General features: G+C 43.9%; 1 protein-coding gene across 2 annotated transcripts in view; it reads left to right on the top strand.

The window, feature by feature from the left end:
* Window positions 1–1,939: 1,939 nt before the first annotated feature.
* Window positions 1,940–13,942, top strand: part of VRK1 (VRK serine/threonine kinase 1) — a 75,903-nt gene continuing 63,900 nt past the window's right edge. For both annotated transcript variants that reach the window (XM_027066578.2, XM_027066580.2), the window contains exon 1: window positions 1,940–2,069. The gene's annotated coding sequence lies outside the window, so the exon portion shown is untranslated. The remainder of the gene's footprint in view (window positions 2,070–13,942) is intronic.

Below are 13,942 nucleotides of genomic sequence, written 5' to 3' on the forward strand. Positions count from 1 at the left end.
ATGCTCAACAGACTGAGCCACCCAGGTGCCCCCTCTCTGCTTCAGTTCTTAAGTTTTAAAACCTGGCCATAGCAATTTCTCACTGGTCAACTTTCTACACAATCCCTGATCTTTTTTTTTTTAATTTTTATGTTTTATTTTATATTTGAGAGAGAGAGAGAGAGAGAGAGAGAGAGAGAGAGAGCACAAGCAGGGGAGGGACAGAGAGACGGAGACAGAAACTGAAGCAGGCTCCAGGCTCCGAGCTGTCAGCACAGAGCCTGACGCGGGGCTTGAACTCACGAACCACGAGATCATCACCTGAACCCAAGTCCGATGTTTAATTGGCTGAGCCACCCAGGCACCCCTGATCTTAATACCAAGCTATCAACTCATCAAATTCGTTGAGAGTCTCCTATGTCCCAGGGGTGTATTCCCATCTACAACATTTCACAGAGACATGCTGTCTCTGTGACGGCAGCTTGGACTGGTCTCCTGCCATGCTCTCCATTGGTAGGACATCTCAGCATGTGTGGACGGTGTGGGAGGCTTGGCAACTGCCTTGGAACACAGCTACATTTAAGTAGCATTTAACAGTAAGCCACCCAACTGAGGGTGATGTAACCATGAGCTCAAGAATAAATATATTCCATTCTCACCTTGGAATCCTCCATGCACTGCTGCTGACTTAATTGTGCTTTAAGGCCAGCTGATTGTCAACCCAGTAGGGACAGTTCTTCCATACACATATAGTAAGGTTGGGGAAACACAGTCACCATGTGACAGTTAAATCCTGTTCCAAGTCCTCTTTGTGCACATGTGCGTGTGCGTGCCTGTGTGTGTGCAGAGTGTCTTTTTCTCAATGGATTCTGGACACGTTGTCTTGCTGGCGAATTCCACACCCATGAGACGTGTGAATCATGAGACCTCTTTGCTGACAAATGTTCATCGTGGTGTGATTATTTGCAGATCTGAGGCACAAAGGGAAGGAGCTATCTTTGCAAGTTGGAGGGGAGGGCCAGAGAGCAGTGACCTTCAGCTGAGGGACCCAGTTTACTGGAGGTGACCTTGCCAAGAAGAATCCAGTGGAATACCTATCTTCACCAATGACCCTCCTCACCAATACCCGTCTGCCTATGGCTTTGGTGATTTTGAGCTAGAACATTGTTTCAGTCGCAGTAAGCTTACAGCCCCAGGGGTGATGGAGGCTTAGACAATTTACTGTGAATACAAAGGAAACCATGGCCTAAGAGAATTATAGAGGAGACGCTACAGAGGTTGGGTAGACATTGAAGTAGGCTTTGAAAGATAGGATTTAGATGTATGACAATCAGTGGGCAGAATAATATTAATACTATCTACTATTTACTGAGCACCTACTGTGTGAAAAGCACTGTCTATGGATTATTTTATTTAATCCCGACAAACAGCTCGCAAGACTCACAGGGGTTATAACTTGCCTTAGGTCACAAATCTACAAAGTGAAAGAGCTAGGGTTTGCACTCCGGGCTGTTTGCTCTCAGACCCAGGCCAGAGTACACTGAACCACGCTGCCAGGGCACCAGTCTTCCTGGGTGGTGGCTCAGAAGGTGGCAGAAGGCAAGCGCCAGGAGGCAGAGGAGACCCACAGCTAACGGGACTACAGGGCTTCGTTTACATCCAACCCTTTGTCAACACACTTATTTAATAAACAAGTTACTGCGAACAGTGCGAACAATATTTATTTCGGTTTCAACAACACGGAAGAGCACATCATCCGATCAGGACCGACTGGAACGCAGGAAACCACCCTTCCCGGAAGCCCAGGAGGGCAGAAGGACCCGGATCGCACAGTGCCTGGGAAAGACTTCATTTCCCAGCATGCAGCGGGAGGGCCGGCCCACAGCTCCCGGCATGCCTGGGGAGGCGGTGCGGGCCACCGAGGGCTCCGCCCTGCTCGGCGGCTGCCCCGCCTCTGCTGCTCGCCCCGAGCCAATGGGAAGGCTCCATACTGCAGGGTGTGACGGGGCCGGCGCCGCAGAGGAGTTGCAAGTCGGCGAAAGCGGCGGGAAGTTCGTACAGTGCAGAAGGCAACGCGTCTACGGCTCGGGGTAGGGAGGCCGCGGGCCGCGAGCGCCGGCGCCGAGTGGGGGGCCGCGGAGGGGCGGTCGGGGGCCGGGCCGGTGCGGGGCGGCCGGACAGCCGTGACCTCGGGCGGCGTCGCGCGGGCGTCCCTTCCTGCCTGCCTCCCTCAGGCCCAGCCGCCGCCGGGGTTTCCTGCACCTGCCAAGCCGGCCCCCCAGGCCTAGCTGCACGTTCTCGCGCGGCCGGACGTGCCTCGCGTCCTGGGCGCTCCGGGCCAGGTGTCAGGGCCGGGGGTCGCGTGCTAGCAAGGACCGACGAGGTCTTTCTGGCATCGTGAAGTTCACATTCTGGAGAGGAAACACCGAATAAAAAGCAGACACTACAGTTTGCAGACCCTGAAAAGTTCCCTTGAAACGAGGACAGGCGATTGTAGTAGGCCAGAGTGATGGGGGTGAAGGAGAGCATCCAGAGGAGGTGACGTTTGACTTAGGAACTGAGAGTGGAGAAGGAGACTGCCACCCCCCCCCCCCCCCCCCCCCCCCCGGATAGCACTCCAGGCCCGGGAACCTTAGGGTGTGGGGCTCTCCCCTTACTAATCTGTCCGTGTCCGGGTGAGGCCCGGTAAAAGCTTGCCCTGGAGGGCATGGTGCAAGGCGGTGGACTCCCTGGGTCGTTTTGTAAGGGATCTTCGTATTCCTCTGACAGTTCCTTCTCTGTTCTCTGTCCCTGGACGCCACAGTGACACCCTTTACTGATGCAACTTTATTCGAGGCAGCGAATAGTTTTTCCCAGCGCCGAAAGTTTGTGGCTCTGGTCTCTAAACTCTTCGGTGATGTAGGTGATTCGACGAACAGCTGCAGAGTCATTGGGTTGGGAGCCCGAGAGAGGGGGACTCTCGATTCCTGTTGAGACCATCCATGTTTCTAACTTCTTTTCTGTCGAGTCACTCGTTATTGTTTTTCTGCGTATCGACTCTTCCTTTCCCTCCCCCACCTCCCTTTCTTGGAACAATTTGGAAATACCACCCCAGTAGAGGTGGCAGTTTTTGGGAACTGTTTAAGAGCCTCATTAATGCTTTTTCTTTCCTCTCCCTCCCTCCCTTCTTCCTCTCCCTCCTTCCCTGCTTCCTTCTCTGTCTCTTTCTTTCTAACTGGAATTGCCTATCTGTTGAGTCCGAATTCACAAGAGGGGGGAAAATGTCACCATTTATTTTTCGGAGATCAGAATCGAGACACCTTTTAATGACACGCTGAGCAGGTCTTTGGGGAGAATGTAGCCTACAATTTTGAAGCCATTTCAGAGGGAAGCAAGGGTTCTTTACACAATCATTTTAGATTATGCTGTTGAAAATGATATGTAGTAATTAGAATTAAATTTCTAGGTAGATAAGGTTATGTTCATTTACCCATAGAAGGAATGTAACTTAAGTAGTCATTTAATAATAGCTTTCTCTGCTGAAACGATCCCAGATGGTATTCACTGTGCACCTACCTCAACATTGCTGATCTCATTGTGTTTTTATTGTTTAAATTTTTTTTTTTAACATTTATTTGTTTTTGAGACAGAGCACGAACGGGGGAGGGGCAGAGAGAGAGGGAGACACAGAATCAGAAGCAGGCTCCAGGCTCCGAGCCATCAGCCCAGAGCCCGACGCGGGGCTCGAACTCACGGACCGCGAGATCGTGACCTGAGCCGAAGTCGGACGCTCAACCGACTGAGCCACCCAGGCGCCCCCTGATTGTGTTTTTAAACAGTAAAGCAACTTGAATTTAATAACAAAAAAAACTGGTATTAGGTATCACTGTAAATTTAGTACTAATATCGAGTACAGATGTTAGGTTTATAGCGTAATGGCTTCTTCTTATGTTTAGTACTGCAAAAATTATGAGAGGGTGTATGTTAAACAAATGCGGTAATGGAGTAGTGTGTCAAACATAGAATCTGGCATATAGTAAGCTAGTAAGTGCCCAGGAAGTGGTTCTATGGAAAGCTTAGGCTAAGTTTTGTTCCAGGATGCAAGTGTATATATAAGAAGAGCAGTGCATTCAAAATGTTGACAGACCCTAAAATTTGTTAAATACGTCCCTTTTTTTTTTTTTTTTTTTGTAGTTGAGAACTAATGTGAGATAATGGTAAATATGTAAGTGAATGTCTTACATGTCTGGAAAAGAAAAAAATAAGATTCTTATTTTGACAACTATATATTTTTGCCTTGACGTTCTCCCAAATAAGATACAGTGTACAACGAATAGAATTTTGATTTGCAAGATAAAATTTTGAAAGGATTTTTGATTTGAAAAAGAAAACTTCCTGGAAATGAAGCAAAGCTTTAACATTTACCTTCTACCAAATGAAGGATGAGTCCTGAATTTATGCAGATGTGCAAATGCTGGTATCTCCATGGATCAGGCAGCCAACCTAAGGGAAATTAAGTGCTGCCTCTGTGTGTGTAGGTGAGGCTTTCATGAACATTGGTCTTGATGGGTTATGAGAATGGGTTGGTAACTGAATAGGACTGGAGGATGTTTTTCGGGCTGGTAGGCTATTTTCTGTGTTTGCCAAGGTTATTTTTCAGGGTGAACAGAAACGGACTCCTTTATTCACAGGATACCGTGCCTGACTTGTAGATGTCAGGAAGTGTGCTAGGTACAGTGTGTTCTTGCAGTTGTAGTGTTTGTAGATAAAATTTAGAAAAGATGGAATTTTTAATAAGGGCACAAGATTAATTTAGAAAGGTGATAGAATCCTGACAGAGCACCAGACAGAGTAGGTAGGATATGTTTGTAGTCTAGGATGCGTTTGGCCCCTTTGACTGAAATTCCTGAGAATATGTTCCTGCTTGGCCTTGTAAGCGAAGAGGGCTGTGCTCTTTAATCTTTCCCCACTTTGGCTCCTGAATACCCTTAACTACCTGGCATTTGGAAGTTGCTGTTTTGGAGTCATTTCATGCACTTTCCTAATTGCTCCTGCCCCGCCTCTCCCGGTGTTGTCTCACATCTCTGCCCTCAAACCAGGCAGTCTGCTACTCTTGTCCTGGGTGACCTATGGGCAGCCCTTTCAGAAAGGAATGCTCTCTGGAGAGCCCAGAGAGGGCTTAGGTGTGCCCTTGCCTCCTACTAAGACTTCGATTTTTAATACTCATCAATAAATACTAATGGCAAGAAACTACCTTATAGTGGCATTCTCCAGTAGATTTACTAAGAATTTTATTAGCCACAGCATCTTGGTTAACTTGGAAAAACACAGTGTGAGTCATATTGTTTCTTTAGTCTTCATGTAAATACCTGAATTTTGATGATTCTTTGCAATAACTGCTGTCTCTCTATGGGTTTCTGGCCCATTGGATGGGAACCAGTACTCTAGGATTTGAAAACTTGGATCCAGTACAAACTGACCGATACTTAGGATGAACATTAAACATGTACATACAGGAAGATGCTATTGTCAATAAACTCATATACATTAAGAGGGATGTTGTAGTAGGTGGAGTCGTATAATTGCACGGTTATTAGCTGGAGATTTAGGAGTGCTCTGTCATACACTTTTTAAACAAATAGCATACTTTATTGGAAGGACACATTTCCTTATGGACCTCACTATCCAGTTGGTCCCACGAGGGACTGAGGAACTGGAAAGTCATTAGGAACAAGGGCAGCACCCCTGTTCCCCACTCTTGGGGGTGTTCTGGTTCTTTCTGTGCATTTATTTCATGTCTTTGCAGACCGGCTGTCGTGCTGCTGTTTGCATGTGGATGCCTGGTCCACAGCTAACTCCTTGTTTCAAGAACCCAAAAGAGACTCCCATTATCCATTTAATTGTCAGTTATACTTAAAATTTTTAAAAATCAGGAAGTTAGAAATCTTCTAGCCAAGATAACTACAGCTTTATTTCAGATTAATTGCTTTCTCCAGTTTTGCCAAGTAACAGCTGAACAAATGCCATTGTTTGATGATACTATGTATAAATGCACTGTGATCACATATCACAATACTGAGAGCTGGAAAGTGCTGTTAAACCTTTAGTTTCTATAAGCTATGTCTGGAATCCATAGAAACAGAGACTTTTATTGTTGGCATTATTGCATCTTTTCACTTCTTATTGCAGTTTACTATATAATAAGGCAACAGATATCAACAAAGAGATCATATCTATGTATAAATTCTTTATTAGAGATAATAAGAAAAAGTCTTTGGGAATCCAGATAAACGTTTTAAAAACTAGTTTCTTAAAAACTAAGCTCAGGTTATAACATTTAAGAGGCTTAATCTTACTGGTTTTTCAGGCCTTCAGAAAACTTTTGTTTTAATTTTTTACAGTTTGTTTCTTTTGAGAGAAAGAGAGAGAGAGAGAGAGAGAGAGAGAGAGAGAATGCACATGAGTGAGTTGGGGACGGGCAGAGAGAGAGAGAGACTCCCAAGCAGGCTCTGCGGCATTGGTAGCGTGAAGCCTGATGCTGGGCTCGAACTCGAGAACTGTGAGGTCATGACCTGAGCCGAAGTCAGATGCCCAACAGACTGAGCCACCCACATGCCCCTGTTATTTTTATCTTAGGAGCACGAGCAGTGGAGAGGGGTAAGGGGAGAGAGATGCTCAGCACGGAGCCTGAGGTGGGGCTTAATCCCACAACCCAGGGATCATAACCTGAGCTAAACTGCTCAACTGACTGAGCCACCCAGGTACTCCTGTTTCGGCAGTTTCTTAAAGAGCTAAATGGATGCTTAACAGTTGTACTCTTGGGTATATATGAAAACGTATTCATACAAAGACCTGTACATGAATGTTTGTAACAGCCTTGTTTGTAATAGCCCCAGCCCGAAAACAACCCCATCCATCTTCAGTGGGTAAATAAAATGTGGTCTAGCCATATAATGGAACACCACTCATAATAAGGAGGAACAAGATTATCTACATGTAACAATTTGGGTGGGGCTTATGGGCCTGGTACTGAGTGAAGAAAGCCAATCTCAAAGGTCTGTGTGAGGGTGTGAAGTTGTTTATATAGCATTCTTGAAATGATAAAATTGTAGAAATGGGGACCAGATCAGTGTCTGTGGGGTTAGGGCGGGGGCGGGGGTGGTGTAACTACAAAGGGGTAGGACAGAGGAGTTTCTATGTAGTGACAATTCTGTTTCCTGATGGTTGCACAAATCTTTACGAATGATAAGATGTTCTAGGACTGTGCATACATGCGTAAAAAGGCTGTAAAAACTGAAATTTGAATAAGTAGCTTGATTACTAACATGGTATTGATGGTAAACCAATAATATGGCATTAACATGGTAAATTTCCTAGTTTTGATATAGTACTCTGCTTGTCTACCGTATGGGCTGGACCACATTTCATGTAACCATTAACCCAGTGAAGGACACGTGGATTGTTTCTAGTGTTTGTCTTTGACACACAAAGCTGCTAGGAACGTGCCTGTTCAGGTTTTCTTCTTTTCCTTGATTTGAGCATAGTTGACACACTTTCGTTTCAGGTGTATCAAGGTGTGTAGCTCCCATCTGCGGATACATCTCTGTTACATTATTGACTGTATTCCTGACCCTGTGCCATTTATTCCTGTGACTTACTCTTTCCGTGGCCGGAAGCCTGTATTCACGTACAGGTTTTAGTGTGAATAGGAGTTTCTGTTCTTCTAGGATAAGTGCCCAGGAGTGTGAACGTTGGGTTATGGGGTAAGTGTATGTTTCCCTGAAGAAACTGCCAAGGGCCCGTTTTCCATCGCTGTCATCACTGTGGGAGGTGTGGCTACGCCACCTTCCCGCCGGCGTTTGGCGTTGGCAGTAGTTCTTATGTTAGCCGTGACAGTAGGTGTGCAGGAGGTATCTCGTCATGGCTTCAGTTTGCAGCTCCCTGGTGGCGAGTGGTGAACATTCTTCTATCTTCTTTGGTGACTCGTCTGTTCCTACCTTTTGCCCATTTTGTGGCTGGATTGTGTATTTCCTTCTTGTTGAGTTCAGAGCGTCCTTTGTATATTCTGGATACAAGTGCTTTGCCAGATACATGATTCGTAAACATATTCTCTCAGCCTGTGGCTTGTCTTTCTGTCTGTGACACTAGTGTCTTTGTGGCCCCAAGGTCTTTAATTTGAAGAAGTCCAACTTACTGACATATGGATTGTGTTTTTGGTGTCATGCATGCGTCAGAACTCTGTCTAATCCTAGGTCAGAAGGATACTTATAATTTTATGCCTTACGTTTAGATCTGTGATCCATTTTGGGTTAATTTCGGCATAGGATATGAAGTTTAGGTCTTGTATCTTTTTCTTTTCCTTTTGCCTGTGGATTTCCAACTTTTCCAAAACCGTTTGTTGAAAAGACTACCCTTGCTCAGTTGAATCATATTTTAACTTCATAAAAAAATCAATTGGCCACACTGTAAGTTGCATATCAAAATGAAGGTAGGAAGTGAGTGAGCAGTGAAGTGTGAAAATTAATACAGGTTTAGGAAAGTATGATATGGTTTGAGTCTTGAAAAAAGTATGTATGGGGCTCCTGGGTGGCTCAGTCGGTTAAGTGTCTGACTTCGGCTCAGGTCATGATCTCATGGTTTGTGGGCTCGAGCCCCACGTCGGGCTCTGTGCTGACAGCTCAGAGCCTGGAGCCTGCTTCGGATTCTGCGTCTCCCTCTCTCTCTGCCCCTCCCCTGCTTGTGCTCTGTCTCTCTCTGTCTCAAAAAAGAACAAAAACAAAACATTAAAAAATTAAAAAAAAAAGTATGTATAGATCTGAGAGGAAGTGGGCACATGTTTTAGAGAATGGCATAAGCAAAGGCAAGTCCTAGAAAATTAAGAACTGGCTGTTTTAGGGAGCAGGCGTGTGAAGGGGAGGAGGAGGATAAAGTAAGGCTAGTTGCTTCAGGAGTGTGGAAAGCTCTTGGCTAGATTATAGAGTTCATAAACAGTTTCATTTGCTGCTGCAGGTTCTTGAGCAGGAAAATTATATGATAGAAATGGCATTTGGAGAGGTTGTTGTAGGCCCTATGTAGCAGTGACAAGGTTTGCAGGATGAACAGGGTATAACCATGGCCCTAAACTCAGCGCTTCGTGTTACAGATGCCTACTGGAAAGCTCAAAAAATGGTGAAATGTCAGAATATTAAGTCCCTAGTATTTCCTAGAAGAATCATGGTAGATTTCAGACTTTTGCCGCTGTCTTCAGTGATGGACACAGAGAACTCTGCCGGACTTCCAAACTCTTAATGCTACTTTTAGTACACTTTACATGTGGGAAGAAGAGTAGTTTCTTTTCCTTTCTTTTCTTTTTTTAATGTTTGTTTATTTATTTTGAGAGAGAGAGTGGAGGGGGGAAGGCACAGAGAGAGGGAGAGAGAGAATCCCAAGCAGGCTCTGCATTGTCAGCATAGGGCCCAAAGCGGTGCTCGAACCCACAGACCGTGAGATCATGACGTGAGCGGAAATCAAGAGTCAGATATGTAACTGACCGAGCGACCGAGGCGCCCCAAGAGGAGTAGTTTCTGTTGACTCATTGTTGATGTTTCTTATCAAGCTTAACGGTCCAAGACATGAGCAACTGAAATGTGAATGCATAAGGAGTTAATAAATTGGTCCAATGAGGCAAGTTAATGGCATTGACTTTATTGTGGCACAGGAGAGACTCGGGTTTTTCAGTCAGTTGTCCTGATGCTTGTATGTGAAGAACTGTGCAGAGAAGGAGGGCCAGCTCTTGAAAATTACTGAGCACCAATGAGGAACAGTGATTCCCATTGCAGCATTAGGGGTTAGGCTTGGGCCAGAATCTGGAAGAACTTCCAGACAAGAAGAGCATTAGATGCTTCATGCAAGTGATCCAAACGATCTGTAAGGACGGAATAGGAACCTGCATGTACTTTGGGAACATCTTGCTTTAGTCAGGGGAAGTGCCAGGGACGGGCCATGCGTCATAATTTATTAACTTGTGACCTAAATTACTCAGTTTTTGTTTTCTTAGCGCCCACTTCATTTCTTGATTTCTTTCTCTTAACAAATTCATACTCCCCCCTCCCCCCCATCTGTGGGAATCTCTTGGTTTCTGCTTTCTTTTGTATATTTAAAAGATTATCGTGGCTACCGATTAGACTTATGTCATTTAAAATATAATCACCCAACAAATAGAACTTCTTTCATGTCAGACAGACTGCTAAATATCAGTGTATTTCTGCTTTCTTACTTAGAACATGGCAAAAGCATGCCATTCCATTTTTTAAAACAAGGAGGACTTCTTGAGCAAGGATTTTCTGCCTAAGAGATCACCATGACGTGTGTTAATCAAAGATTGGCAGCGTGAGAAGCTTTAGCCCAACTGTTTATTTGTCTTCAAAGTACCTTTCCTGTTTGATTGAATTTCTTTGGTCAGATTCTTTTCCACTAGTCTAGATCTTTTTCCCACTGAAATGTTGAGATTGACCAAGAATGTTTCATTTGTGATTGCAACCCTTCAGTATCATTACGGAGGTTTTTTTTTTTTTTTTTCCTTCTTCTTCTGCAGAAGAGCAGAAGACAGGCTCTTACAGTGCTATGCAAGCTGCCCATTTAAAACTATCATTGCTTGGCACCTATGCCCTAGTGACAGTTTGACCAACATGTGAGCAGGCACACTGCCATCCTGCCAGATGGGCGTGAGTGTAGGCAGCCAAGAAACCATGTATCTGCATCTAGTGTATTTGTTAAGGGCAGGATTCCCAGTCGGGGATGTTCAAACGTCTGTCCATCCTGAGCTTTCACGCCTATGGATAAAGGGATGTCATCATTAATTTCAGCTTCTGACTGAGATTCCATGGGTATATAAGAGCTTCTTGGCTCTTACAGAAGTAGGCAATTGGGGACAATCAGGATAATTGTTCTCTCCTTCATCACAGGCCTACTTCAGATAATCCTTTCCTCTTTCTTCTAGGCAGCTAGGTTTGCAGTGAGTACAGACCTGATCAGATATTGTCCCAATTCTAGAATATGTGCTTATCCATTTGTTTTGTGGAGTACAAAAGCTTTGAAAGCCGTTTAATGTTTGTACTTTGGACCACGATGTATGTAATAGAAGTCAGGTAGAGAGATCTGAGTTCAAATATGAACCGCTGTGTGACATTAGGGCAGCCTAATTTTGCCATCACATCAAGTTAAATAATACCTATCTCAGGGTGGCTGTGAGAATGAACTGTGAGATGTGGATCTGAATTACTCAGTATAGTGTCTGGCCCACAGTAAGTGCTCAGTAAACATTTATCATCATCACTGCCATCATTGTTGCTTTAATATGCTTGAGGGTATTTTTCTCTGGAGAATTATTGGAAACAGGACATCTTTTTTCAGCTCATCTCCCACCACTTTTGAAAGTCATGTATTGGGGGGCGCCTGGGTGGCTCAGTCGGTTAAGCGTCTGACTTCAGCTCAGGTCATGATCTCACAGTCTGTGAGTTCGAGCCCCCCCGTTGGACTCTGTGCTGACAGCTCAGAGCCTGGAGCCTGTTTCAGATTCTGTGTCTCCCTCTCTCTCTGACCCTCCCCCGTTCATGCTCTGTCTCTCTCTGTCTCAAAAATAAAATAAACGTTAAAACAAAAAAAGAAAGAAAGTCATGTATTGGATATTAGCATATTGTCTGGTCTATAATAGAATGCTTCCAGTGACTGGGAACTCACTACCGCCTGAGCATGTGGGACTAGTGACATTTTAGAGGGGTCATTCTTGGTTGGGAGAGGGGGTTCTCTGAATTGTAGGATGTTCAGCAGCATCCCTGGCTATGAGGACAAAAATCATCCCAGGTTGAGAATCACTGCTCTAGAGACAGCCTATCCTGTTTTTAATAAAGTTTTGACTGTTAGCAAGTTTTTTCTTATATTGAATGGAAGTCGTCTTTATTATTTCTCCTACCCCATTTTCTGTCTTTTGGAGACACTTAGAACAAGCTGAATCTCTCTTCTATATAATGTCCTCTGGAATACTCAAAGATGGTCATCAGTCTTCTTGACTTCATTAGCTATTCCTTATAAGGCATGATTTCATGTCCTTTTACCACATTGGTGGCTTTCCTTTGATATAATTCCATTTTCAAGCTGTAGTGTTTAGGATTGAATTAGGATTGTAGTGCTTTGGATATAGCATTTTTCTTCCATAAGTATAGGGAAGAATAGTGCCTTTCTTCTTCTACATACTGTATTCTTATTATCAGCTCTAATAGCTTTGCTGATTACATCATACACTGCTGTATCTAAGCTTGTTGTGTCTAAGTTTTATCTTTTTCAAACTCAGGCATTAGTTTTGCGGTCCAACATGGGAGCTTGGGCTTATCCTGTTAAATTTCTTTTTATGGGATTTAGCTAACTGCAATCTTAATTTGTGGTTGACTCTGAACTTTCTGTTAGAACAAGTAGGTGATGATGCCATCAACTGAGATTGAAGATACAGGAGAAATGGCTGTGTGTGTGCATGTGTGTGTGCATGTGTGCAAATGCAGATTGAAAAGAGGATTGAAGATGGAAGCCCGGGGAACCCCAACATTAAGAGGCATCTGGGAGATGGGAAGGAAAAAAGGAGACCAAAGGAGGGGTGGGCAGAAGGCAGGATGGAAATGAGAGGAGAGTCTTAGAAGCTGGAGTGACTGTGAGAAGTACTGAGGTAGATCCTTGGACGTGAACTGAGTAGGACACGGTCTGCTTTCCCTGCTCATGTGTGTTTGCCCCATCATTTTACTGTTCAGTTAATGGGACTACCTGGTCACTTATGCCTGAAAAACGGTGTCATCTTTCATGTGTCCTTCACATTTTTGTGTCTATTTGAGTTACCAACTTCTACTAATTAAAAAAAATAAAGTTTTTTTTCCTGAAGTATAATACACATACTGAAAAAGAGCACAAATATTAAGGATCTAGCTCATTGATTTTTTTTTTTTTTTAACAAAGTGAACACACTAAAATTACCATCACCAAGAGCAAGACAGTCGCTCTTCCAGCGTTCTAGATGCCCCTCTTGTGCCCCTTTCCAGTAATTACTCCCACCCAGGGTAACCACTATTCTGACTTCTATAACTATAGCTTAGTTTTGCCTGTTAAATGAAATTATACCCTATATATTATGCCTTATACATTAGTCCTTTTTACCAAGCTTTCTAAATTTAGCATTGTGTCTGAGGTTCATCAAGATTGTTGCATATAGTTTGTTTTTTTAATAGGTCTGTTGTTCTGCTTATCTGTTACTGCGTAACACATTAGTTTTGGTTATTAATTACTGTATAACATACTACTCCAGCCTTAGTGGGGTAAAACAGCAACCATTTTATTGACTCATGGATTTTGTGGGTTAGGAATTTGGTGGGCATAGCTTGTCCCTGTTCTACAGTGGCTGGGGTTTAGAATCATTTAGAGGATCCTTCACTCACATATATGGTGCCTCGACTGGGATGTCTTAAAGACAATCATCTGGGATTATGGACCACAGCAGGGGACCTAAGTGTAGGATTCTCCACTAGGTCTTGGGTTTTCACAGCATGTTGGCTGGGTTCCCAGAAGATGCTTCCAGAGAATGACTTATCCTTGAAAGTCACATAATGTCACTTCTGCTATACTGTTGGTTGAAATAGATACGAGCCTGCCTGAATTCAAGAGTAGGGAACATTGACCTCACGTCTTTCTGGAGAGGTGTCAAAATTTGTGACCATTTCTAAAAACCATCACAAATTGTATACCACAATTTTATTGTAAATGGATTTGAGTAGTGTCTACTTGGGAGCAGTTACGACTAATGTTGTAATCATTCTTGTTCATATCTTTTGGTTCACATATATATTCATTTTAGTTGAGTATACATATGAGAGCAGAATTGTTGGTCAGAGTGTGTGTGTCGGCAGCTTTGATAGATAGATGGTGCCAGTTTTCCAAAGTGGTTGTACCATTTTATACCCTCAGCTAA

This window comes from Acinonyx jubatus, chromosome B3, assembly GCF_027475565.1.
Source record: "Acinonyx jubatus isolate Ajub_Pintada_27869175 chromosome B3, VMU_Ajub_asm_v1.0, whole genome shotgun sequence".
Classification (NCBI taxonomy): domain Eukaryota; kingdom Metazoa; phylum Chordata; class Mammalia; order Carnivora; family Felidae; genus Acinonyx; species Acinonyx jubatus.